This window comes from Schistocerca serialis, chromosome 5 (genome assembly GCF_023864345.2).
Source record: "Schistocerca serialis cubense isolate TAMUIC-IGC-003099 chromosome 5, iqSchSeri2.2, whole genome shotgun sequence".
NCBI classification, from domain to species: Eukaryota; Metazoa; Arthropoda; class Insecta; order Orthoptera; family Acrididae; genus Schistocerca; species Schistocerca serialis.
In genome coordinates this window covers 78,306,112-78,333,381 of record NC_064642.1, presented here as the reverse complement: position 1 = coordinate 78,333,381, position 27,270 = coordinate 78,306,112, and the positions used below count along the sequence as shown (strand labels likewise).

At 43.8% G+C, this 27,270-nt stretch overlaps 1 protein-coding gene across 1 annotated transcript in view; it reads right to left on the bottom strand.

The window, feature by feature from the left end:
- LOC126480734 (uncharacterized) overlaps positions 1–16,496 on the bottom strand; it is a 182,274-nt gene extending 165,778 nt beyond the window's left edge. Inside the window, exon 1 of the mRNA XM_050104006.1 lies at positions 15,836–16,496. The gene's annotated coding sequence lies outside the window, so the exon portion shown is untranslated. The remainder of the gene's footprint in view (positions 1–15,835) is intronic.
- Between the last annotated feature and the right edge of the window lie 10,774 nt (positions 16,497–27,270).

The following is a 27,270-nucleotide window of genomic DNA, read 5'->3' as shown; positions in this document are numbered from 1 at the left end:
GGCTGACGGAATCTATCACCATTGGGCTCTGACACCTTGTTGTGCCAATTTCCTGACCTGTTACTCTGTGACCAGTTGCTCCGTCCCCTAAAATATTCATTCACACGCCCATCTTCATGTGCACTGCCATATTGCCGTCTATCTGTAATACAGTCTCTATTATATCCTCTCGTACATACTCGTCATCCCTTAGGATCAATCTGAAACCTTCCAGGCCAGCCTTCTCTACAGAAAATAGGGTCCTTATACATTCCATGGGCTGTATTAGCCCTCCCGTTTTACATAGGGTGATTCCGATGTTGATTTGGTTTCAAAATAGCATAAAAATGCATGCAGAATGACAAAACTGGCGAAGGCAGAGCTTATGCAGCGTTAATACACACTCGATTCTATTCCGTAGTGGATCCCATAAACTCTATATGCTGCTGAATCGGCTAGGAATTGAGGAAACTGTCCTTGAACTGATTGATCCAAGGTTTTACTTGCAGGTTTCCACTTGTAGCATATGTTAAGAATCCTTGCAGTGAAAATAAATGCTTGTCGTTGAAATCTTGCCCACTGATGGACACACACTCCGCCGCAATATTCGTTTCTCCTGTCACAGGCCTTGCCTCCATTGACGAAAACACATCGCTGAACTGCGATCTTTCGAAGATCCGTTGTACGGGTTAAGCCCACAGTATCCTTTCTACATCCGAGCCTATTTGCGCCGTAATGCGAGGTCTAGCACTCTCCTATTATAATTTGTCCAGGTCTCATTAAAGCGTCAGAAATTCTTCCGTTTCTGAAAAGTCACTTTGGATAGAGTTCGCTCCCAAAAAGTATTCTCTCTTTGCGAAAGCAAGGAGTCTGCTACCTCCAATTTTCTTCCCTAGCGAGCGTAAGTTCAATTGCACCCACTCTCACCTGAACAGATTGTCCTCAAGTGTCTTAGTTAACTTGTCCAAGTTTTTGTTTGTCGAATTTAAACTGAAATCGAATTTTTTTGCTGTTGCTACCAACTCTTCCTTGAATTACTTTCTGCCAGTGCTTCTTCCCTGTCGAACTCTGCTTTCTGTCTAGCCTCATCTGCTTTCCTACTCTTCTGCTCTTTTTGCGTTTGCTTATGCTATATTTTTATATGCTTCTGCTATCTTTCTGTATGCTTGTGCTATCTTTCTCTATGCTTCTGCTGTTTTTCTGTCTGTTTCTGCTTGTTTTCTCGTTCCTGAGTTTGTTTTAATATAAGCCTAACCAAGAATAAAATGTCGTTCATGGTTCCAGAGTTTCAAGTACTCTGCCCCCCCCCCCCCCCCCCATGAGTTTCCATCTCATGAGCTACGCCGGCCTCACTTTGTTCCATGACTTGTCCGCTTTCCTTAGACTCGGGCAACGAGACTGACGTTGATGTCTCCCCCTCGGAATATTCCAGGACAATTTCATCGGATTCCATAAGACATTCTTTACAAGTGATCTTTCGGTCTTTCTTTGAACGAACTCTACTAACCCTGTCGATAACACAAAATAAAATACCTGGATCTCAATCCTGTGAAATGGTGCTTCTTTAAGCATCAAAAACAAAATAACCGCCGATCACACGCAAAAGTCTTCACATGGCAGAAAAATCTTCACATGCAGTACAACTTGCAGAAATCATTCCCTCATAATACGTGCACAGAAAATTACAAAAATAAATTGCACTTCACACGCATCATAGTAGCAATGCATAAGCTGCAGCTGTGCTTAATGTGCACATAAACAGAAGTAGGACCACATAGACCCTACAACTTCCTCACTCCAAGATGCACTTCCCTGTAACCGTCAAGGGAAAGAAAGTATCCTGAACAGAGGTCGCCATTTTGAATTAGCTTCCATCTAGTAACAAACAAGGCGCGTAATCAGCTGATTTAGTACACGCAGAAATTAAATGCAAGGGTGCAGAATGTTCCTAGACACGATGCGTGACACGATTAACACAAATACTGACGCAATTAGTAGACATGGAAGAGGTCGAAATAGGGCTCAGTAGCTTGTGCACCAGCTACTCCTGCTATGAAAACATGAGAGAGTTTGACACTAGTTGACACATCTACATCTCTTATGTCTTTAAAAATAATGCTTCGACACTACACACAGTGGAAACTCGTCACAATGAAGCAAACATCCTAGAAATGTAGCTGGGTATATTTAAGGGTCGCAACGAAGGGAAGCAACGAACTTCCACATACCAGGGAAGCACTGGTAAGCGCCTACTTTTTGATGTGTGACGAGAAAGGAAAATTTCGCACCCAGGCAACCCAGGGTAAAGCTGTGGCTACAGGTGCCATCTGTGACTGCGGCAAGCGGATAAGCGCGGGAAACTGTGCACAGTAAGCACTTCGCGAAACAGGACCATATCCGCGAAAACTCCTGCTCATGACCTGTTACTGAGACAACCTTGTTAAACATTCCTCTGTCAATCTTGAGAAACCGTTAAGCCCCTCAGACCCATTCCCATGAGGCAAGAAATTGACTAGTTGCCACGTCCAGAAAACTGTATCAAGCCCACAGAATTAACTATCGCATAATCGTGTCAGAATAAAAAACAAAATCGCAAAGCGATATGCGACGTCGAGTCACAACTTACATGAGACCCTTAAAAAATTTCCTACGTTGGGAGCTATCTTCCTGAAGGGCCTTGAAGATGTTACAGATTCCTCGTTTGAACTGTTCTGTACTGCACTACTAAGTATTTTGAACCCGGGTCAAAACTGGTACTAGATAACGTACAGCGACCACCAATCTATTGCCTGGCTTGATGCGGCTCACCATGAATTTCTTTCCTGTGTCAACTTCTTCACCTCAGAGTAACACTTGAAACCTACTCCCTTAATTATTCGCTGGATATCTACCAATCTCTGTCTTCCTCTACACTTTTTGCCCTCTACAGATCCCTCTAGTACCAGAGAAATTATTCCCTGATGTCTTAACAGATGTCCTATCATCCTATCTCTTCTTTTTTACAGTGTTTCTCATATATTTCTTTCCTCGCCTGTTCTGCGGAGAACCTCCTAATTCCGTAACTTATCGATCCACTGAATTTTCAAAATTCTTCCGTAGCACCATATCACTAATGCTTCGATTCTCTTCTTTTCCGGTTTTCCGACAGCCTATGTTTTACTACCATACAATGCTGTGATCCAAATGTACATTCTCAGAAATTTCTTCCGCAGATTAAGGCCAATATTTGAGACCAGTAGAATTATCTTGGTCAGGAATGTCGTCTTTGTCACTGCCACTTTGCTTCCTACGTCCCCCTTGTTCCATCCATCATGGGTCATATTGCTGCCTAGGTAGCAGAATTCCTTAGCATTTTCTACTTCTTGGTCTCGATTCTGGTGTCAAGTTTTTCGTTCTTTTCTCTTCTGTTACTACACATTACTTTCGTCTTTCTTCGATTTAATATCAGTCCATTTTCCGTACTCATTAGACTCTTCATTCTATTCAACAGGTTCTCTAGATTTTCTTCACTTTCATTGATGATAGCATGTCATCAGCGAATCTTGTCATTGATATCCTTTCCACCTTGAATTTTAATCCCACTCTTGAACCTTTCTTTTTTCCGTCATTGCGTCTTCGATATACAGACTGAACAATAGCGCCGAAAGAGTACATCCCTTCTCATATCTCTTTTAATACGAGTACTTCGTTATTGATCTCCCAGTCTTATTGTTTTACTTTGCTTGTCGTACACCCTGTACATGAGCCGTCTGTCTCTATGCTTTTATCCGTACTTTTCTCAGAGTTACAAACATCTTGAGACATTTACATTGTCGAACGATTTTTCCAGGTCGACAAGTCCTATGGACGTGTCCTAATTTTTTTTCAGACTTGCTTTTATTATCAACCGCAATTTCATAATTGCGTCTCTGATCGTCATCTAATAGATCCTCAATTATCTTTTCCATCCTTCTGTATATTATTCTTGTCAGCAACTTGAATGAATGAGCTATTAAGCTGACTATGCAATAATTTTCACACTTGTCTGTTCTTGCACTCTTAGGAATTCTGTGGATGATGTTTCCCGAAAGTCTGGTGTTATTCCACCAGGAGTGTGCATTCGACACACCAAATTGAGCAGACGTTTTGCTCCCACTGCCCCCATGATTTTAGAAATTATGATGAAATGTTATTTATCTCTTCTCCCTTATCTGATCTTAAGTCGTTCAAAGTTCCTCTAAGTTCTAATAATGGATCGCCTATGTCTTCCCTGTCGGCTCCTGTCTCTTCTTCTATCCCATAATCAGACAAGTCCTCCGCCTCATAGAGGCCTTCGATATACACCTAATCCCACCTTTCCGCTCTCTTCTCTGCATTTAAGAGTGAACTTCCCATTGCACACTTAATATTACCGCCCTTGTTTTTAATTTCAGCGATGGTTGTTTCGACTTCTCTATATGCCGAGTCAGTCCTTCAGTCCTTCTGAATTACTACCGTACTCCATCATAAAACGACACTTACCCCACAACTATAACGCCTACACAGTCTCTTATGACTAATTATGTGTTCGTAGGTTTAATCTGGAGCCGATCTCATTTGGAATCTATTTGGGAGGAGGAGGAGGAGGACTAGGAGAAGATTAGTATTTAACGAAAATCAAATTTCGATGAAGAGCTAGTAATTCTTTAGCTCTTGCCTACAAGAGCATGAGACTCTGGCGCCTGGAATGTTTGACATCCTGAGCACAACCCCGTAACCAAAGTGACAGATGCTAATAAAAAGCAATTTCAACAATCGGAAAATACGTATTTTAACAAGTGACTTCAAGTGAAACAGCTTACTGCTCAGCAGCGCCTGCTGGATGCTCTGTACTAATGGCCAAACAGACCCTGTATCCCTACAGACTCTACTTTGATTTTTAGCGCTGTGAAGAGACTGACGCAAATTTTGAAACTTTCATTTTTGTTTGTAGCTTTCTATTGTTTACGAGCCTCAACTCTCACAAAAAGTTGCTGTATTAGCCTTTGTTGGTTGACTCCGTTTCTATCATCATCATTATACTGTATAAGTAATCTGCGATGTCATTTGTTTTACAGTGTCCGAAAATATTTGAGAACCAGTACCGAAGTCACTAATCACGCAGTATCGTTCTCACAAAACTCATCCTGCAGAAATGTTACTGTATTGTATATAATACAATGCCGCTACACAGACAGACTTGAAACATATGGATCAGAAGCTTATTTTGGAGATTTATCAATGTATTAAATGAGTATCACATATTTATCAACTCTCTATTGAACATCACTATAATATTAGAAAACGTGATGCATGAAACCGCATATAAGGAACACATCGGCCTCGGAGGGGTGTGGAGTTACGTGCTTGTCCTTTTCAACTCGATAGTAATATAACTTTCCTGTATCGAGAATTGGGAAAGCTCACAAAGATGAGGCAGCCTCCAAGAATGGTTCTATACTTGCCGCGTGTAACTTAGTCACTACTTCTGCGAAATGGTTTTGCAAATAGATTAAAGCAAGACGTTCGCAAAATGATGGACTGAGATATTATTTAATTATTAGATTCATATTGGGGTCATAATTAATGAAGTCTTCCGGATTTTTCAGCTAATTTTCCGACATTAACTCGAAGAACACCACGGTGGGTTTCCTTACATATACTTGCTCAGTACTAAACAGGAATTCTGCATTACTTTAGATTGCATAACTGTTCTCCATTTTTTTCTTTAAAAGTTCTTGCATACAAAGCAAATTTTAAGTCTAAAGGTACTGAGCTTTACAGAATAGTCAGCAAAGAGTAATTAAAAAGGCACTTTGTAACAACAACAACTGTACATATAATAATTTTTTCTTCTGATTTTCGATAAATTAGTGTAAGCAAGGTTTTAATTTCATTTCTTTTTCTTTTCGTGTCATTATGTTAAAGAAAATGTAAGCAACTTTCGAAGTGAATATTAATATTTGTGTCAAATTTCAAGAAATGCTATAACAGAATTAAAGTGTAATACATGTTGAATCTATTGTAACATGTTTAAAATTGTAATTGTGCGCCTGGTCCATACGTAGGCAATGTATTATGATATGTGGAATGTAAAACCTTTGGTGAATACCCTATCTGTAGGGGAGCGGTAAAAGGTGGATGGCAGGCGAGCGCGGGAAAATGCACACGGGCGCGGCACGGCATAACGGGCTCGGCAAAAACAGTCGGAGTTGGGCACCAGTCTGAGGAACACGTTCCGGATCGAGGAGGCTATCCTGGAAAAAGTGGTTTCATTGAGCCTCGGATGTGCCGTTTCCGACGACTATACAGCATGGCTATATTCTATAGGCACTGAATTGAAAAGGATTGCGACGCTAAGAAGAAGCAAAGTGCCGATACAGCAAGAGCCATAGCTGTGATAGTATGTGTGCTGTGCGCCTCGCCATCTCGCTGCCCGCCAACTGCCGCATCGACTCGCACAGGTTAAATCTTGAGAATTGTATTCGTGTGGACCAGTGTTAAATTTGTTCCTGACAGTTCAATAATAACTTAACTTTTACCAGAATTGCCCTATCAATTAATTATCCTAATCACTAACCTGGACAGGGTCCTTTCCACATGTTGTGCAATCCGAGTGTCCCGAAATGAAGATTTAAAGTTCATGTTAATAAGAATTAACTGCAGACCTATCTATGCTAGAAAGATGTTTAAAGAGCTTTATTGTTAATGAAAATATAAGCAAAGAACAAAGGTTTGCCAAAGTTGGAAAATAATTTTGGAATTGGTTTAGTAATGAAGTTTAATTAATTTGAGACAAAATTAATGGTAGTTAAATGAGGAAGTTATTGGACAATAAGAGTAATAACTCATATTTTGTAAATCTTGAGTGCTTAATGTTTCCAATAGTTAATGGTTTCAACACCGTGATCATAACAGTTTCAGGCCCCCCCCCCCCTATTTCACTCTTCTCTTTTCTATTCATTTTAAATTCTGAAGTGTACTGAACTGATTTGACCAGCAAAGTTAAAGTCAATATAAAACCCAAATTTATCAGTGTTTTACTCTTATTAAAATTGACATTGTATGTGTGTTTCAAAAGTGCTATTTCTAGGGTAACCTATGCCCGATTTCAGTCGGATCAATAGACAAAACGCAGTGTGTAGTAATCATTGTAGTGTAATGTTGTGTATTTATAGCTTGTCCAAATTAGTACAAAAAGGGAAAATATTAGTTCAATAGATTTTTCTGGCTCTAAAATATTCCATATAATGCAGTATTACTACGTGGTGTTATGCTTGTACGTACATCCTCTTGTACAAGGAAAAACTCACTCAATGCCTAATTAGGCTGGCGACCGTATTATTAATAATTGGTAGCATCTGCTGTGTATGTTTCTTGCCCGTACTAACGTGTAGTTGCACTTTATACTAGCTTGACGTATCATTGTTGTTACTGAGTGGGTGTAAGTCCGACTTTGCCTCCATTCAGGTACACGCGGTCAACATATTTACTAAAATCCTTTCTTATAAGGTGAAGCCCGTCAACAGGCTTTAAAGAGTTAACGTACGCCCGAGCGTGAACGTTACAACTTGACTATAGCGTGTCACTGACAGGTGCAAGAGGACAAAAACGACTTGCGAAAGCTGGGCAATCTTCCGAGTTGCCTGTTGCCGCCAGCTGCCAATGGACATACGCCAATGATTCCATATATAAAGAATTGAGGAAAATTGTGAAGGGGAGTAAATGAAGCTCAGTGAGTGATCCGATGGAGGCCTTGCAGTTTCTCATGTACCTGGTACCACCTTGACTCGTGTATGATCAGGTGACTTTGTTTCACACAATAAATTATCTGTAGCATGATGCTGCGAGAACCGCGGTTATCAAAACGTGCCGCATAAGAGCTCGTACAACTTAACGCATCGTACTCTAGCTTGTGAGACAGGGACGTCTCTCTTTGGTTTGCTTATACCCTTTAAAGCATTTTTTAGTTGTTAAGTGTTGGTAAGAAGGAACCCTTGAGTATGAGCTCGAAAAGTCTAATGTTTATACATTATCTACACACAACGACAATATTGGCTGCTAATGGCAACAGTGGGTTGGACTGGAGATATCTTACAGTGAGCACAGTATGAGGCTATGAAGCCTTGCTCAACTGTTCAGTCGACGAGTAACCCACAACAGTGCTACAGAGACAGTGCTGTTAATACAAAGCAGCGCAATGTCAACGATACACAAAACAAACAGTGCATTAATGCTGCAACAACAGCTGTGGAAGTTGACACTTCGCACAGATGCGAGAGAAGTGACAGAAGAAATATTAACGTTTCTGGAAGATGGGTTAGTGGAATTTGTGGTGTCGTATATGCTCGAATGTGCAGACAATATACATGAGGAATACAATAATGACGATATGTGGTTAACAGGTGAAAGTGATACTGAAAAGAGTGTCAAGCCATGTAGTTCATTATCGGCGTCGTACAGGAAGCCACAAATCCCGTCTCCAGTCAAACGTAGCAAGGACATGTCCAAGAAGCAGGTACTCACATAATTACATACATGGAAGATCACCCGCAGCATAGTAAAAAAACTGTTATAAACAGATTTCTAGAAAGTCCGCTGCGACATGATCGTGTAGTGTATAACAAATGCTACTGATTTTCAAAGGAGGACAAGGCGTACTTGTTATAAATACTGGCATTTCCATGTTTCAAGGATGCTCCATACGGTTTTCAGGATGTGCATGACAGCGACGGACTACTTTATGCACTCAAATTGTGCGCAATATACGCTGGTACACATGCCTAATATCGTGTAGGGCTCCCGCGAGCACGCAGAAGTGTCGTAACACGACGTAGCATGCACTCGACTAATCTCTGAAGTACTTCTTTAGGGAACTGACACCACGAATCCTGGAGGGCTCTCCATAAATCCGTAAGAGTACGAGGGGGTGAAGATCTCTTCTGAACAACACGTTGCAAGGCATCCCAGATATGCTCAGTAATGTTCATTTCTGGGGAGTTGGATGGGAAGTGGAAGTATTTATACTCATAAGTGTGTTCCTGGAGCCACTCTGTAAAAAATTAAAGACATGTGGGATATTGCATGGTCCTGCTGGAATTGACCAAGTCGTTCGAAATGCACAATGGGCGTGAATGGATGCACGAGATCAGACAGGACGCATGCGTACGTGTCACTCAGTCGTATCTACACGATCAGGGATCTCATATCACTCCAACGGCACACGCCCCACACCGTCACAGAACAGTCCCCTGCTGACATGCAAGGTCCATTGTCTCTATACCCACACACGTCCATCCGCTGGATAAAATTTGAAACAAGACTCGTCCGCCGGTGGAACATGTTTCCAGTCATCAGAAGTCCAATGTCGGAGTTGTGGGACCCAGACGAGGCGTAAATCTTTGTGCGTGCAGTCATGAAGGATACACGAGTGGGCCTTCGGCTCCGAAAGCCCATATCGATGACGTTTCGTTGAATGGTTCGCACACTGACACTTGCTGATGGCCCAGCCCTGAAATCTGCTGCAGTTTGTGGAAGGGTTACACTTCTGTCACATGGAAGTGTTCTCTTCAGTCGCCGTTGGTCCTGTTCTTGCAGGATCTTTTTCCGTCCGCAGCAATGTCTGAGATTTGATGTTTTACCGGATTCCTGATGTTCACGGTATACTCGTGTAATGGTCGTACGGGAAAATCCCCACTTCATCGCTACCTCGAAGATGCTGTGTCCCATCGCTTGTGCGCTGACTATTAAACCACTTTGAAACTCACTTAAATCTTGGCAACGTGCCATTGTAGCATCAGTAACCGCTCTAACAACTGTGCCAGACTCTTGTTGTCTTATACAGGCTCCCTCATTCTGCCTGTTTACATATCTCTGTATTTGAATATGCATGTTTGTATCTGTTTCTTTGGCGCTTCAGTGTAAATTACAGTGATTTCAATTGAAGCAGTGGATGACTGTGTAGCTTTACGCATATTTAGGCTAGTTACTCCGCCGCCCAGTATTGCTAAGAGATGAACTTGTTGTACGAGGTGCATTCAAGTTCTAAGGCCTCCGATTTTTTTTCTCCGTGCTGGAAAGAGATAGAAACACGCGCATTGATTTAAAATGAGGCCGCGTTCATTGTCAATACGTCCCAGAGATGGCAGCACCGTATGGCAGATGGAATTTTACCGCCAGCGGCGAGAATGAGAACTGTTTTAAATACTTAAAATGGCGACGTTTTCCTTACTTGAACAGCGTGCAATCATTCGTTTTCTGAATTTGCGTGGTGTGAAACCAATTGAATTTCATCGACAGTTGAAGGAGACATGTGGTGATGGAGTTATGGATGTGTCGAAAGTGCGTTCGTGGGTGCGACAGTTTAATGAAGGCGGAACATTGTGTGACAACAAACCGAAACAACCTCGGGCTCGCACAAGCCAGTCTGACGACATGATCGAGAAAGTGGAGAGAATTGTTTTGGGGGGGTCGCCGAATGACTGTTGAACAGATCGCCTCCAGAGTTGGCATTTCTGTGGGTTCTGTGCACACAATCCTGCATGACGACCTGAAAATGCGAAAAGTGTCATCCAGGTGGGTGCCACGAATGCTGACGGACGACCACACGGCTGCCCGTGTGGCATGTTGCCAAGCAATGTTGACTCGCAACGACAGCATGAATGGGACTTTCTTTTCGTCGGTTGTGACAATGGATGAGACGTGGATGCCATTTTTCAATCCAGAAACAAAGTGTCAGTCAGCTCAATGGAAGCACACAGATTCAAAGCCACCAAAAGAATTTCGGGTAACTGCCAGTGCTGAAAAAATGATGGTGTCCATGTTCTGGGACAGCGAGGGCGTAATCCTTACCTATTGCGTTCCAAAGGGCACTACGGTAACAGGTGCATCCTACGAAAATGTTCTGAAAAACAAATTCCTTCCTGCACTGCAACAAAAACGTCCGGGAAGTGCTGCGCGTGTGCTGTTTCACCAAGACAACGTACCCGCACATCGAGCTAACGTTACGCAACAGTTTCTTCGTGATAACTTTGAAGTGATTCCTCATGCTCCCTACTCACCTGACCTGGCTTCTAGTGACTTTTGGCTTTTTCCAACAATGAAAGACACTCTCCATGGCCGCACATTCACCAGCCGTGCTGCTATTGCCTCAGCGATTTTCCAGTGGTCAAAACAGACTCCTAAAGAAGCCTTCGCCGCTGCCATGGAATCATGGCGTCAGCGTTGTGAAAAATGTGTACGTATGCAGGGCGATTACGTCGAGAAGTAACGCCCGTTTCATCGATTTCGGGTGAGTAGTTAATCAGAAAAAAAATCGGAGGCCTTAGAACTTGAATGCACCTCGTACAGCTGAACACTAGCGGGCTCAGGTTTCAGGGCGCGCCGCGCAATTTCAGCTTCTGGCTATGTGACAGGTACTAGGGAGTACACACGCAACGACTACTAGCGCCGCCAGAAATAGGGAAAATTCCACTACAAGGAATTTTGACCGCTGTCGCTTGTATGGCCTTTGTGCAGTAGACAATGTTCCAAGACACGTCGGACTTTGAGACACGCAGAAAGATGGCTAAGTTACAGCTCCCCGAACTTCGACAATAAATCACAGTTACATATTCAAGCTAATCTGAATACATCGGCGATCTCAGACAAATGAGGTGCATCCAGTAACACAACAACATTTCAATATTCTTAAAACTATAGAAGTTAAGATTTCGCAGTGAATAAACATTTACACAATGAGCCTCCGTAGTAACCGTTCTTAATCACTTCAAGGAGGAGGAGGAGATTAGTGTTTAACGTCCCGTCGACAACGAGGTCATTAGAGACGGAGCGCAAGCTCGGGTGAGGGAAGGATGGGGAAGGAAATCGGCCGTGCCCTTTCAAAGGAACCATCCCGGCATTTGCCTGAAGCCATTTAGGGAAATCACGGAAAACCTAAATCAGGATGGCCGGAGACGGAATTGGACCGTCGTCCTCCCGAATGCGAGTCCAGTGTCTAACCACTGCGCCACCTCGCTCGGTAAATCACTTCAAGAATTTTACTAAATCGAATAAGTGAAAAGATAGAAAAGGAGCTGAGTGAAGAACAGCATGGGTTTAGGAAAGGAAGAAGCACGATCGACCTGATATTTTCTATCCGTCAACTGATGGAAAAAAGTTGGGAGTATAACAAAGGGGTGATAATGGTTTTTATAGACATAGGAAAGGCATATGACTCAGTTGTCAGGGAAAGACTCTGGGAAGAAATGAAGAAGATAGATATAGAAGATAGATACATTAATTTTATAAATGCAATGTACAGAGGACACAATTGTAGAATTAGAACACCATTGGGGAACTTCGAAATAAGACAAGGACTTAAGCAAGGAAGTATTCTATCTCCTGCACTTTTTAGTGTTGTGATGGAGGGAATGAATAGGGCAGTTAAAGATATAGTAAAAGAAAAGACAAAAAGATGATTTTTGCAGATGATATGGTAATATGGGGTGATAAAGAGGTAGATGTACAGTTACAGCTTGATGCGTGGAAGGAAGTAATGAAAAGGTATGGATTAAAAATAAATAAAGATAAGAGTGAAGTAATGGTATTTGGAAGAGAGAAAGGAATCAACGGAAATACACTCCTGGAAATGGAAAAAAGAACACATTGACACCGGTGTGTCAGACCCACCATACTTGCTCCGGACACTGCGAGAGGGCTGTACAAGCAATGATCACACGCACGGCACAGCGGACACACCAGGAACCGCGGTGTTGGCTGTCGAATGGCGCTAGCTGCGCAGCATTTGTGCACCGCCGCCGTCAGTGTCAGCCAGTTTGCCGTAGCATACGGAGCTCCATCGCATTCTTTAACACTGGTAGCATGCCGCGACAGCGTGGACGTGAACCGTATGTGCAGTTGACGGACTTTGAGCGAGGGCGTATAGTGGGCATGCGGGAGGCCGGGTGGACGTACCGCCGAATTGCTCAACACGTGGGGCGTGAGGTCTCCACAGTACATCGATGTTGTCGCCAGTGGTCGGCGGAAGGTGCACGTGCCCGTCGACCTGGGACCGGACTGCAGCGACGCACGGATGCACGCCAAGACCGTAGGATCCTACGCAGTGCCGTAGGGAACTGCACCGCCACTTCCCAGCAAATTAGGGACACTGTTGCTCCTGGGGTATCGGCGAGGACCATTCGCAACCGTCTCCATGAAGCTGGGCTACGGTCCCGCACACCGTTAGGCCGTCTTCCGCTCACGCCCCAACATCGTGCAGCCCGCCTCCAGTGGTGTCGCGACAGGCGTGAATGGAGGGACGAATGGAGACGTGTCGTCTTCAGCGATGAGAGTCGCTTCTGCCTTGGGGCCAATGATGGTCGTATGCGTGTTTGGCGCCGTGCAGGTGAGCTCCACAATCAGGACTGCATACGACCGAGGCACACAGGGCCAACACCCGGCATCATGGTGTGGGGAGCGATCTCCTACACTGGCCGTACACCACTGGTGATCGTCGAGGGGACACTGAATAGCGCACGGTACATCCAAACCGTCATCGAACCCATTGTTCTACCATTCCTAGACCGGCAAGGGAACTTGCTGTTTCAACAGGACAATGCACGTCCGCATCTATCCCGTGCCACCCAACGTGCTCTAGAAGGTGTAGGTCAACTACCCTGGCCAGCAAGATCTCCGGATCTGTCACCCATTGAGCATGTTTGGGACTGGATGAAGCGTCGTCTCACGCGGTCTGCACGTCCAGCACGAACGCTGGTCCAACTGAGGCGCCAGGTGGAAATGGCATGGCAAGCCATTCCACAGGACTACATCCAGCATCTCTACGATTGTCTCCATGGCAGAATAGCAGCCTGCATTGCTGCGAAAGGTGGATATACACTTTACTAGTGCCGACATTGTGCTTGCTCTGTTGCCTGTGTCTACGTGCCTGTGGCTCTGTCAGTGTGATCATGTGATGTATCTGACCCCAGGAATGTGTCAATAAAGTTTCCCCTTCCTGGGACAATGAATTCACGGTGTTCTTATTTCAATTTGCAGGAGTGTATTACCTTGAATGGAGAACCCCTCAAAGTGGTAGAAAGTTTCACTTATCTAGGGAGTGAAATATCTAGGGATGGAAGAATAACTAACGAAATTAATAGGAGGTTACAGAAGGGAGGCAATTTCTACCAAACAATAAAACACCTGATTTGGAATAATGAAGTTTCAGAAAGAGCAAAACTCCTTATGTATAAGAATTATTACATACCTATTGTCACCTATGGTGGAGAAACATGGACAATGACAGAAAGGGACTGGAGCAGACTGCAAGCAGGGGAAATGAAATTTCTCAGAGCAGTTAAGGGAAAAACAAGAATGGACAGAGTAAGGAACGCAGAGATTAGAAATGACCTCAAACAAGAAAGTATGAGAGAAGAAATTGAAAGAAAGGGATTAAGATGGTATGGGCATGTTAAGACGATGCATGGGCAGAGACTCCCCTAAATTATGGAAGAACTAAAGATGAATGGGAAAAGACCTAGAGGGCGCCCAAGAACACGGTGGAAAATGGGAGTGAGAATATCTGTAGAAAGGAGAGGTGTGACCTGGCAGCAAGTGGAGGAAGAAAAGCGGTGGGAGGACCGAGCCAAATGGAGAGGACTTATCAGCACCCAGACCCGGCAGTAGCTGGAGTGGGATTCGCATATAGATAGAATCACTTCATGGGATTTTAACAAACAACATCTCAGATGACAGCATTGCACTGTAGTTTACCATCGCTGAAACCTACTTATCTCTATCTATTTTGTTAACAGAATCTTCCGTCGGTTCTTGGTAGATCAACATTATAATAAATGAAGAGCACCAGTTTGCTTTTGTTCGACAATGTTAACCGGTTTTCGGCTTACAAGGCCATCTTCAGACATTTACTGAGTATTATCACCAAAGAAGTTACAATGTTTGCAAACAACACTGGAAGAGAAGTAACATGTCTAGACTGAAGCATAAACATACAGTAAGTAACATCTTTGACAGTGCGGTGGTAATGCAATGAAGAAGTAAAAAACTGGACAGTAAATAAATAAAAATCGAGCAGACAGGAAAGACTTTAACACAAAATAGGAACAGCATGCCTACATAACAGTTTCTATTAATAAACAAAACTAACAAAATAAAATAAAATTAGTACTTGACAAGGCTGCGTCAGGAGATATAAAACATGTAGGGTGATACACAAACCAATTAAAAGAAGAAAGAATTATCAATGTAACTACATAATACATAAGGAACTTAAGCAATATCAGTAAGATAAACAGAAACAAATAAATGCAGGAAAATGGAGGCGTTTCAGGGAACATACAGTAAATGTAATCTTTGAGAGTGTAGTGGTACTGCACTTTAACATTAACATTATATTCAAAACTGTGGCTATGTAACAGTTTGGATTAAATAATTGAACCAAGTAAAATATAAACAATACTTGATAAGACAACTACAAGAGGTGTTAAACATGGACACTAATACAAGTACCAGTTAAAAGAAAGCCTTAACAATTTAAACTATATATTCCATATAGACTTTAGTTTCATTATTAATGGAAAAAGAAACATTTATTTTGTGGTAACGGGTTTTGGTCAGTTTTTGACCATTTTCAGGCCTCATATCATTATGGAAGGTGGTGGCAGTGAACGGAGCGAGTGTTACGACTGCTCCATTCACTGACACCACCTAGCATCTTAGTATGACGTCTGAAAATGCTCAAAAACTGACCGAAACTAGTTACCACAAAGTAAAGGTTTTCTTGCGTTCTACACTTGTAAGTAGGCTGTTTAGTTTTTAATATTGGTAACGACATGTAGCGCTTTATATGAAAATCACTGACTGTGCTGTTGCAATCTGTTTCTAGTTTGCATTGTTGTCTGCCATTGTAGTGTTGGGCAGCTGGATGTTAACAGCGCGTAGCGTTGCGCAGTTGGAGGTGAGCCGCCAGCAGTGGTGGATGTGGGGAGTGAGATGGCGGAGTTTTGAGAGCGGATGATCTGGACAGAGACAGCAAATTTGTAAGACTGGATGTCATGAACAGATATATATCATCGCTTTTGAACATTAGTAAGGTAAATACATTTTTTTTTCTCTATCAAAAACTTTCATTTGCTAACTATGCCTATCAGTAGTTAGTGCCTTCAGTAGTTAGAGTCTTTTATTTAGCTAGCAGTATTGGCGCTCTCTGTATTGCAGTAGTTCGAGTAACGAAGATTTTTGTGAGGTAAGAATTCATGAAAGGTATAGGTTATTGTTAGTCAGGGCCATTCTTTTGTAGGGATTACTGAAAGTCAGATTGCGTTGCGCTAAAAATATTGTGTGTCAGTTTAAGCACAATCATGTATAATTTTTCTAAGGGGACGTTTCATATGTCGACCCTTAGCCGAGGATACCTCACTGGGATCTTCTGATTTTGTTCTTGAAGTTTGTGTAATTAGTGTAGCTATTGTTAAGTGCTAGCGCGTAATCATACAGAGAATTTCCTTTGTAGTTGTAGTTTTCATTCTTCTACAGTAAAACAGTTGTGGCATGCATGTAGATTTGCACCAAATATTTCGCAGCTGCGCTTGCAATTAACGAGATATTATTTTCAATGCTATGTTAATGTATTTTCTTATTTTGCTCTTCAAATTGTGCTTTTCTGTGTTGTCGTGTGAAATATTGTGACAATAATGGCGTGTGAAAAACGCAATACTAGGCTCCAAAGTAAACTGAGAAATGACAGTGAAGACGAAAGCAGTGTGTTAGCGGCACCGTGTAATGAATTAACTAATGTTCAAAGTATTAATTTGGTAATTGTGCATAGGGAAATGGAGCAGGCTGCAAATAATGTGCAGGGAGGAGACCCCCAAGAGGGATCATTGCCGACAAAATTTTATTTAAATAAATTTTCAATGCATAATGTTCGGCCGTAGAAGGCGTGGGCATACTGTGGTGGAAGGTGCTGGCCGGAAGACCATGGTCGGCACATTCCTGCCACGTGCTCCTCGGTCAGACTCAAGTCCCACGGGTTGGTTGCGCTGACGGGGGCACGCTACTAGCAAGGCGCGTTGGCGGAATCAATCCTCCAATCAGAGACTAATCGTGTGATCACGTGGGGACGCGGCCGAGAGCGGCGAGGGCGGCTTGGAAACAGCTCCGCGCTCTCTTAGCTTCTGACCTCGGCCCCGAGTAGTCGCTCCTCTAGCCTCTGCCTCTCTGATGAGCAGACGGCAACCCCTCTTGGGGCTGCTCAGCCCTACGTAGGCACCACTGTACCATCATTACAAGAATAAACTGGGTCCATTCCACTCAATTAATTTTCATTTTACAACGCCCTCCGCTCCTGACTTCTATCCTGACGAACAAATGGTGTCAGAAGTGGGATGCGACCCACCTTACGGTTGTAAAATCAACTCATCAGTTGAGTATGAGTACTATGAAGTGGCCGAGTTTGAGCAATTAAGGGAAACTAGACCGAACGTGGCGAGGCTGCGGCGCGCCATGCACGTGCCAGCCGGGCGCCTGCGTTGCAGAATGTGCGTGGCCGCGCACTAGCGCGCCACAAGCGTGACGCAGTTCGCCGCCGGACGCGAGCCGAGGAGGGTTCGCGATGCAGTCACGCTCGCCGCCGCCGCCGCCGCTGTCCGTAGCTGCCACGGGCCACCGCCTGCGCCAGGGTCCGGGGTGCGGCCCTCGCGCCGCCCCGCCGTCGCAGCTGTCCATGCTGTCGCCCGCCGCCTGCTGCGCCCACGAGTGATCAACGCGCCTGCCGCCGCTCGTCGACACCGCCGTCGTCCGTCGTCTGCACGCCACCAAATAATGTAAGTCGCTAGCGACGCTACGGTGGAGTAGATGCCCACACTATTGTAACATGCCGATCACCAGGCAGCAATCGGAGGCAGGAGCAGCCGGAGCGGATGAAGATCCCCTCTTGGCGCTGCAGTCCCAGTTAAATCAATTAATTCTGACTAACGCGGAGCTTAAGCAACAGATAGATGATCTTAAAATGGCTTCTCCACAATCTAGTGTTGCTAAGCCAGTGCTAGTGGAAGAACAGCCGAAGCAGGTGATTCCACCACTCACTAGTGCAGAATCACCTGTGGCAGTAGCCACCTCTACTTTGGTGCAGAGCTTCCCAGCAGTAGCGTTTATTCCGGCGTTCGCTGGAAAGCCGCACGAGGATATTGAAACGTTTGTCCAGAATATCCAGGACATCGGAAACCTTTGCGGTTGGCCAGATGAATTTCTCTTAAACGTGATGAAAATGAAACTCACCGGCGAAGCGCGGAACTACGTGCAGTCGGTCGAGAGCTTGAAAAATGCCCCTACCTTCCAGTCCCTTGCAACAGGGTTGATTGAAAGGTATACAGACAAACGTGGTACTAGTTACTATCGCGACTTGCTTTCCACCCTTAAGCAAAAAACGGGTGAAGATTTAGAAGCATTCGCGGACAGGATTCGAAGCGTCGCATGCCACACGTACGCACTAAGTGCCAGTTCTGCTCGTAACGAAGTTCTGTTGGAAGAATCAGAATGTCGTGCGATAGACGTGTTTATTCGTGGCATAAACCCTCAAATAGGGGGCGAAATCAAGGTAGCTTCCCCCCGCACCTTACATGAAGCCGTGCGATTAGCACTCTTGAGAGAGGAGGCGAGCCGATTTGTGGCCGTCTCCGCGCGGCAAAGTGAGCCCCGACGTGTCTTTTCGAACGATACTAAGTGTGGGCGCTGTAATAGACAAGGACATGTGGCAGAGCAATGTCGCGTGCCATATTGTCATCAGTGCAGGAACATGGGCCACCAAAGCGTGCATTGTCCAAATAGTAGGCCACAACCGCCTGCAAATTCCAGGCGAAATGCAAACCAACCACAGAATTCGGGAAACGGCCGCGGGGCAGGAAGTGCCACCCCTCCCGGTCCCCGTTAAAAATAGTGACCCCCCTAGTTGATAAGGGAATCACGCAGGTGGCAAGCGTGGTTGTCGATGGTGTTAGAGGCCGCAAACCAATACGCGTGCTAATTGACACAGGCGCACAGATCAGCTTGGCATTTTTATCGAAGAGAGATAAAAGAACATTGCAACCGCCGCGGTACCATATCAGTGGTATTGGTCCCGGCATAGTGAAACCTGATGGCAGCTGTTGCGTTGAGTTCACGTTGGACTCAACAGAATATGCTTTTACGATGGAGGTTGTACGAAACAGGCGCACGGATTACGACATCATCCTAGGAAGTGACTTTCTGCGTCATTTCCAGGGGGTTATTGACTATAGGTTAAATACCGTCCAATTCGGCGACAACGTGCACCGTTTTGGACGTGACTGCACGTTGCGGGCGAGCGGAGCTGGGAAAAAGGGATCCGTTTCCCAAGTTTCGGAGTCTCCCGTAACGATGCTAAAAGCCGATAATCCCGTGGAGATACCAGAAGGCACAGGAAAGATCCTTTGGGTGCCTGTCGGGATACGTGAATCCGAAGAGGTTCATTTCTTGGTAGATCCACTCTGCCAGAATGAAACTCTCGACCAGATGCAGGTCCACGTAAAACGTAGCCTGTGCAAAGCGCAGCAAGTACAGAAAGAAAATTGCGTACCCGTGTGTTTAGACAATTTTAGTCACAAGCAAGCTTTCATACCGCGTGGTACAGTATTAGCCAGCTTACAGGTTATCCCAGAAGATGAGTTGTCAAAGAGAACCCCTTCTCTGAAAAAGAAAAAGACTGCTGCCGCCTCTCAACACCTTTTGACAATCACGTCACATCTGACAGATAAGTTTAAAGCTAAGCTTAGTCATCTCCCATTGCATGATCAAAAGCTAATAAATGAAGTGTTGAATGAGTATTCATGGTTGTTTGAAGACAGGAAATATTTACCAGCAACAGATCTAATCCAACATGAGATTCCAACCGGAAATGCTAGGCCAATAGCTCAAAAAGGGTACCGAATTCCCTACCATCTTCAGTCAGTGGTAGAGGAAACTATACAACAGCAACTAGAAGCAGGAATAATACAACCCTCTTCTAGTGCGTGGTCTAGCCCAATTGTAGTCGTTCCAAAGAAATCTATAGACGGAGAAAAATCCTATCGCCTCTGTGTAGACATGCGAGCAGTAAACAAAGTTACTACTCCAGATCATTATCCATTACCCCGGATCGATGAAACACTCGATCGTCTGGGCAATTGCCGGTACTTCACAACATTAGACATGCGCAGTGGGTATCATCAAATTCCAATTGCTCCTGAAGATCGAGCTAAGACAGCTTTTGTAGTTCCTGGCGGCTTATATGAATTCTTAAGGATGCCTTTCGGGCTTCGCAACGCACCAGCAACCTTTCAGCGATTTGCAGATCTGCTATTACGTGGGTTGAAACCTACTATGTGCCTTGTGTATCTTGATGATATAATTATATTTTCAAAATCCATTGCTGAACATGCTGAACATCTACGCAGTGTACTGTTGCGCTTGCAAAATGCTAATTTAAGCTTAAAATTAGAAAAATGTTCTTTTGCTCAATCACAAGTGCAGTACTTAGGTCATGTCATCAGTTCCAACGGAGTCAAACCAGATCCACGATTAACTGAAGCAGTAGACACTTTTTCTATTCCAACAAATTTAAAGGAATTACAATCCTTCCTTGGCCTTGCAAATTATTACCGCCGTTTTGTTAAAGATTATGCTACTATTACCAAACCACTTACTAAATTGTTGAAAAAGGATACTCCTTTTGTTTGGACGGATGAATGTTCGACCGCCTTTCAAACAGTGAAAACTATTTTAACTAGTTCACCTCTGCTTGTTTACCCAGACTTCGCTGAACCTTTTATTTTATCTTGTGACGCATCTGATTTTGCTGTAGGATGTGTCCTAAGCCAAGTGCAAGATGGTGAGGAAAAACCCGTTGGGTATGCCTCTCGTCAACTGAATAAAGCAGAAACTAATTACAGTACTACAGAAAAGGAATTGCTTGCCCTTCTTTTTGGAATTAATTATTTTAGATGTTACCTCTATGGTCGCAAGTTTACAGTTCTTACCGATCACTCTGCTCTGCAGTGGTTATTGAATCTTAAAGACCCTAGCAGCAAACTTATGCGCTGGGCCATGAAACTGTCAGAATATGATTTTGAAGTTCGGCACAAGCCTGGTCGGTTGCATCAAAATGCTGATGCGTTAAGCAGAAAAGTGCGTGTCATTGAATCAGATGAGGTATCAATTGAAGAGTTAAAAGAAGCACAGCAGGTGGACGTTCAATGTCAAAGATACGCCACCTTCCCAGAATTTGAAGTAATAGACAACCTTTTGTATCGCAGAACTCCACATGGGAATCGTTTGGTAATACCGGAATGCTTGCAGCAACGTATAATACGGCAATGCCATGATACCATCCAAGCATGTCACAGCGGAAAACGCGCTACAAACGCTCGAATTGCGACACGTTATTGGTGGCAATACCGACAACGTGATGTGGACAGGTATGTAAGATCTTGCCTGCCGTGTGCACAACGAGCACAAAATAGGCATCCGCGAGTGCCGCTGCAAACACTTCCTCAGGCATCTTCACCCTTCGAAATTCTTGCTTTAGATTTCCAAGGTCCTTTTCCACAGTCGCAACAAGGTAACAAATACATTTTGTCTATTATTGACCACTTTTCACGTTATCTAATTTTGGTTCCCCTCCCCGACATGACAGCTGAAACTGTGGCGAGGGAGTTTGTAAATCGTGTGATACTACCTTTTGGAAGTCCTGATGCCATTTTAACGGATCAAGGAACCAATTTCATGTCTGCTTTATTTGTACAAGTTTGTAAATTATTAAGAATCAAAAAATGGCGTACAACTCCCTTCCATCCTAAAGCCAACGGTCGCGTTGAACGCGTACACCGTACAATTTGTAAAATGTTATCCTATTATGTTGCAAAAACGCACGCTGATTGGGACAGATATGTACCGTATATTTCTTCGGCATACAACACCCGAATACATGAATCCACAGGGTATACCCCTTACGAAGCTGTGTTTGGACGGCCGATGAATTCGCCGTTCGAAATAGACAAACTACCTCAAGGTGTAGAAATAAAGGAAGTAAAAGGTTTAGCCCGCCGGCTAAAAGCGATCTGGTATAAGGTAAAGAGGAATAATATCAAAGCTACTAATAAACTGTTGCACAGGCAGAACAAAAATGCTGTTTTACCGACTTATCAGACAGGTGATTTAGTGTTACTACGAAACCCGGCAATCAAAAAGGGACGAACTAAAAAGTTCTCTCCCCGCTTTGAAGGCCCGTATCGGATTGTACGGTTGACCTCACCAGTCAATGCAGAACTGCAATTAACCGATCGTACGGTGATAGTGCACTTTGACCGCCTGCAACCTTACCACGGTAGGGCTGTGTCACCACAACAGGTCGCAGCCCCCGATCCGCCTGTGTCACCTCCACCTCAAGTAGAACAAAAACGAAATAAAAAACGGAGGAGATTACCTCCACAGGGTTGTAGATACCCTTTGCGGAATCGACACCCTTATGGGTTGAGGTCGCGTGATTAATAACGCCTAGTTAGAGTTTTATGTTATGTTTTATTGCAGCTTAGTTTAAGTCATTTTCTCCAGGGACTTGGAAGCAAGACGTGCCTGGCCACCACGGAGTTCCCAGCCATTCTCAATTGTCAGTTTCCAGTCCTGTCATGTATTTTTGCTCATTTTTATATGTATGATTATGTTTTATGTTTTGCAAGCAATGCCACTCATTAGACGTCACGCAACTGACTTGCTTCAAATGCAACCATTACACTTGGTGTTGGCAGAACCGCGGCTGCTAACTCCGAATAATATTCTTCAATGTCCTCTATTGCCATCTATTTGGCAAACCAGTACATGTGGAGTATTTTTACTCCGAGCTTTTCTTAATACTTGTTACGTTGACGTCTAGTGTATTGTACTATATGTCGTAGTTCTGTATTTGCTGCAGCTATTCGTAAGTAATCGGAACAGATAAAGCCAGGACTCGAAATGCATACGCCTCGTACGCTTTGTTTACGGGACCAGCTGTTGGCGGGGCAAAACATCAGCCGTCGCCTCCCATCCTCTTCAGCGCTGTCCCTTCTCCTCGCCGAGAATTGGCCAGCGGCCATCATTCCTTCTCAGCCAGTAACAGCGCTCCGCGCGATGACGTATCTTATCACCACGTGCGCTGCCGCCTCCAGCGTCTCAACACGCGGCGCGTCCTAGTAGTTACAAAAACAAACCGGAAATTCCTGCCCTATCCTCCATGTATGACAGACTACAATGCATTTACCATCATTTTATATAACTAACAGCCTTTTAAAAAAAAACTCTTATGCTAGATAATTAGCAATTTCTAATTCATCGTTATTTCTGGTACACGCTAAGCGCGTGATATTTGTCGCTGCAGTAGCGGCCGGTCTCTCGCGGCTACACGCCTTCTCACATAACCGCTGACGTGCCGTTGCCTACTCCGCACCTACGCGTGCGCTGCGCTCTCGCTAACAGCTCCAAGCTGGTTTCTTTCATGCATCCGGAAGACACGGCAAACAAAATTCATTCAAACATCCCAATAAATCTTAACATAAATATTAAATAGATGTGATTCATTGTTTAAATTCTTTTCCTCGTTTTGTTTCACATTAGCTGGATAAATCACACGAAGTTCTTAACGATTTACATTATTCTGCATACCTTAGTCTGCCAATCCTATAAGTGAAGTTTCACTACTGCTTTGATTCATTGTATAAGCTACAAACTACAGCCCTAACCCTCTTACACATCGAACTATGATGACATTTAACGTTATCTGCCTTGGACAAGGCCAGATATGGGCAAACCAATGCAATGCCACGGGTTTTTCACGCTACTGACGAGGCACAAACGACCTATCGTCCGGGCTGCCGTATATCGGTAGACGATTGTTCCTTGGTTGCTACGCAGTTATTTTTGCCCTCCCCATTTATTTTACTCTACCACCGTGGTCATTGTTCTATCCTGTTTTCCTTCTTCTGTCGATGAGGAGGCCCCTACAACATGTTAGGTACCCTCTTCCGACAGTACCGGTCTTTTAGTCTTACCACCATTTACACCGAGATATTGCTCTTCCTTGTTGCAGTCTTGCCCCAAAATATCGGCCGATGATCCATTGTGAGATACGTACTTTGCCTCTAATTAGCCGGTGATGTAAGCGCTACGGGAACTGTGCCTAGTTGTCCTTTCAGTTCAATTTGTTATCGTCAGTTTTAAAACTAACACACACGCAGCCTAGCAGCCAGCCCCAGGTGGCCAGTGTTACATGTTAACGTTGAGCGTTCCGACTACTTACAGCATTATTATTATACATCATTGTGTTTTTATTTTCCTGTCAATATATGTCATTGTTTTTAATTATGTCATTATGCTAGCGCTATTGATTTATAGTTCATGATTTTCATTTTATGTAGTGTTATGTACTGCGCGCACAAAAAGTGACGCTATTTATGCATGTATGCTATTCTAGCTTCAGAGCTATTTTTATTGCTTGAACAGTCGACAATTCCCTAGTACAGCAGGTCGCTAATAACGCCGCTGATACTTTTATTACATGTATCGCAGGAAACCCATGTGCCTACACTAATTCTTATTAAGTCAGACGGACGCCCTTAGGCCCGCTGAACCACGGTATCGCAGATAGCTCCAATGCACTGCCTACTCCTCAATTATTAGACAGGTTGCCTTAGCACTGTCCGGAGGTTGCCCCATTGCCCTGCAAATTATATAATCATCAATCCAAGTCTGCAGATTGCACGAATGGACTGCTGAACTTAATAGTCGAGTCACTCGCAGGTAGCTCATACGCACTGCGAACTTGTACTTACACGTCACCGAATCCTAGGCTCCTCGGTTGACCACAAAACAATGCACACATCAATTTCCGTGAGACAATTTGCGCTCACACTACGCCTTTGGCACTCAACCACAAATGAACTGAGCCCCAGACGCTCTTTTATTACATTTTATACAACGCCACCTTCTTCTAGATGGCAATTCCATTGCAAAATCATCGGATTCTGCCAAAGATTCAGATACCGTTCCCCAGATGGCAGCCTTTTCCGTTGCTGAACGGATTAGTTGCTTTTCACCATCTGACAGTGCAAACTGCACTTTTAAGAACGATGTTGTTATATACACACACTGTCGGATTTTACTGACGTAGTCCCTTATGCACTTCGTCAACCGATTAAAAAAAAAAAAAAAAAAAAAAAAAAAAAAAAAAAAAAAAAAAAACAACTTCCCCTGGCGGATTTCGTATCCGATTCGGAAGTTTATGTTCGGGAAATATTTCCTTTATTTTATTTCTTGTCAATTGTTATTACTTCAATGTTATGTTTTATTGTTATCAATTTATAGTTATGATGAATGTTAGTACACTTTATGGTTATACGCTATTTTTGTGTCATATTCGGTATTCCCTTTTAAGTTTCATTGTTTCTCGACTGGAAGTATCTCTGATAGCACCTATTGGCCTTCAATTCGTATCCACCATCAGCTACCATTAGTCACACATTTACACAACACTTCATACGCCCAATAACAACTTACAACACACTCACACTGTTCATATCCACACTGCCTTGGTGTAACTCGTTGATGTTACCAGACCTCTATTGTCATATACTAAGTACATGAACAAGGCTTTTATGGTTCATGCCCTCCGCTCTTCGGAAGGGGAAAGGGAAGTACGTACATATGTACGTCATGTTCAGTAGCAGTTTCTTTTAATCAACAACGTAGTCAATTTACCTGTTGAACACTTAAGTTGTTCTGTTAAAATGGAATCAAACGTCTTTGTGACATCAGCTATTTGTGTATTATTGCTTTGCAATAAACTGTTACTTTTAAGTTGCACTTACAATGTCTTAGTCTCGGACGCAGAGCCACTAGCGCTCTCCGACGCTGTTATCTGAGCTCAGCACTCTGCCGGCTCAGCGCTGATGAAGCTGCGCTGCGCCGCCTCCACTGCTTCACACCCAGCCTCTGTATTCACGAGCAACAGACTCGCTCTCGCTAACATTCATTTCCGACTTCTATTGACCACTTCTGTAAGTAAAGATCCTTTGATTATTGAGTTAACTTGAGTTGTCCTACCCTCATTCGGGTTTTCTACAGCTGAAAAACCACTCAATATTATTTCTGAAATTTATGAAGTACTTCACCTGTCTCGCCGTGTCGAACCTTAGCGGGGTGGGTGCCCCTGCGTAGTGGCCAATGCGTGGGAGGTGCCTAGGCTGTGCGGGTTTACACCGCGATCACAGGATTCCTTCTCATTTTATTCATTCAAAAAAAAAAAAAAAAAAAAAAAAAAAAAAAAAAAAAAAAAAAAAACTTTCTTCGTACAAAATCTCAAATTAATTGATGACACTTGGCCTTCGTCCCATAGCAGGTAGAAAAATTTTTCCAGCGAGTTACGCTTAGTCTGCGCTGCGTAGTACTGCCTCCGCGTTCAGCGTCTTTTTTGCTGACGCGTGATTGATCAGCGGATACTCGGTGTCGAATTACACCATTGTCTTGCCGCCTTGCTACCCCCACGGCTGCCAAACTGTTGGTTGCCTGCCGTGATTCTACTTCGTGGCCTTCTTCATCAGTAAGCGTGACTGAACGGGTCCATCGTCGCTACTTGCCAGGTAATTATTGCTACAACGTTGTACCCCCTCCGTCATCTCTGAATTACTCATCAAGTAAGCCAGGAAATTTTTACTTCTAGGGGCACTAATACTTTCTCTCGCAGTCGACCGTTATCAACATTGGAAGCTGAAAGCAACCTCCGTTCAAATGGCTGTCAATTTATCATCCGCAATGGGCAGCATGTTAATCTCAATGGTTGTCGTCGTCGCCGTTAAGGCGCCTCCATTTCACGTCTACCCTTCCACATCTGGCGTGCTCTTTGGACGTCGTCACAATCTGGTGCATACTCCACATTATGCTATTGTGTTAGCTGATGTCAACCTAACATTATTAGAAGAGGAAGACCGTGCTTTATATGATGCAGCTAAGCTACTGTCAAAATATGAAACCTTCTTGACGCAGACGAAGGAACATGAGTTTCTCCGATCTTTGTGGGAAGTGACTAGAATTATTTCAACCCTTCGAAGTCAATTGAACAGTATTAGGGATGCAGTACCACTGCCTCGTTTCAAACGAGCCTGGTTGCCCGTTGGAGGTACGTTATTAAAATCTGTCTTTGGGACTCCTGACGAAACAGACGCAAAACGCTGGGATTTGGACACACAGCAAGCGCTTTCGGAAACACAAGTTAAT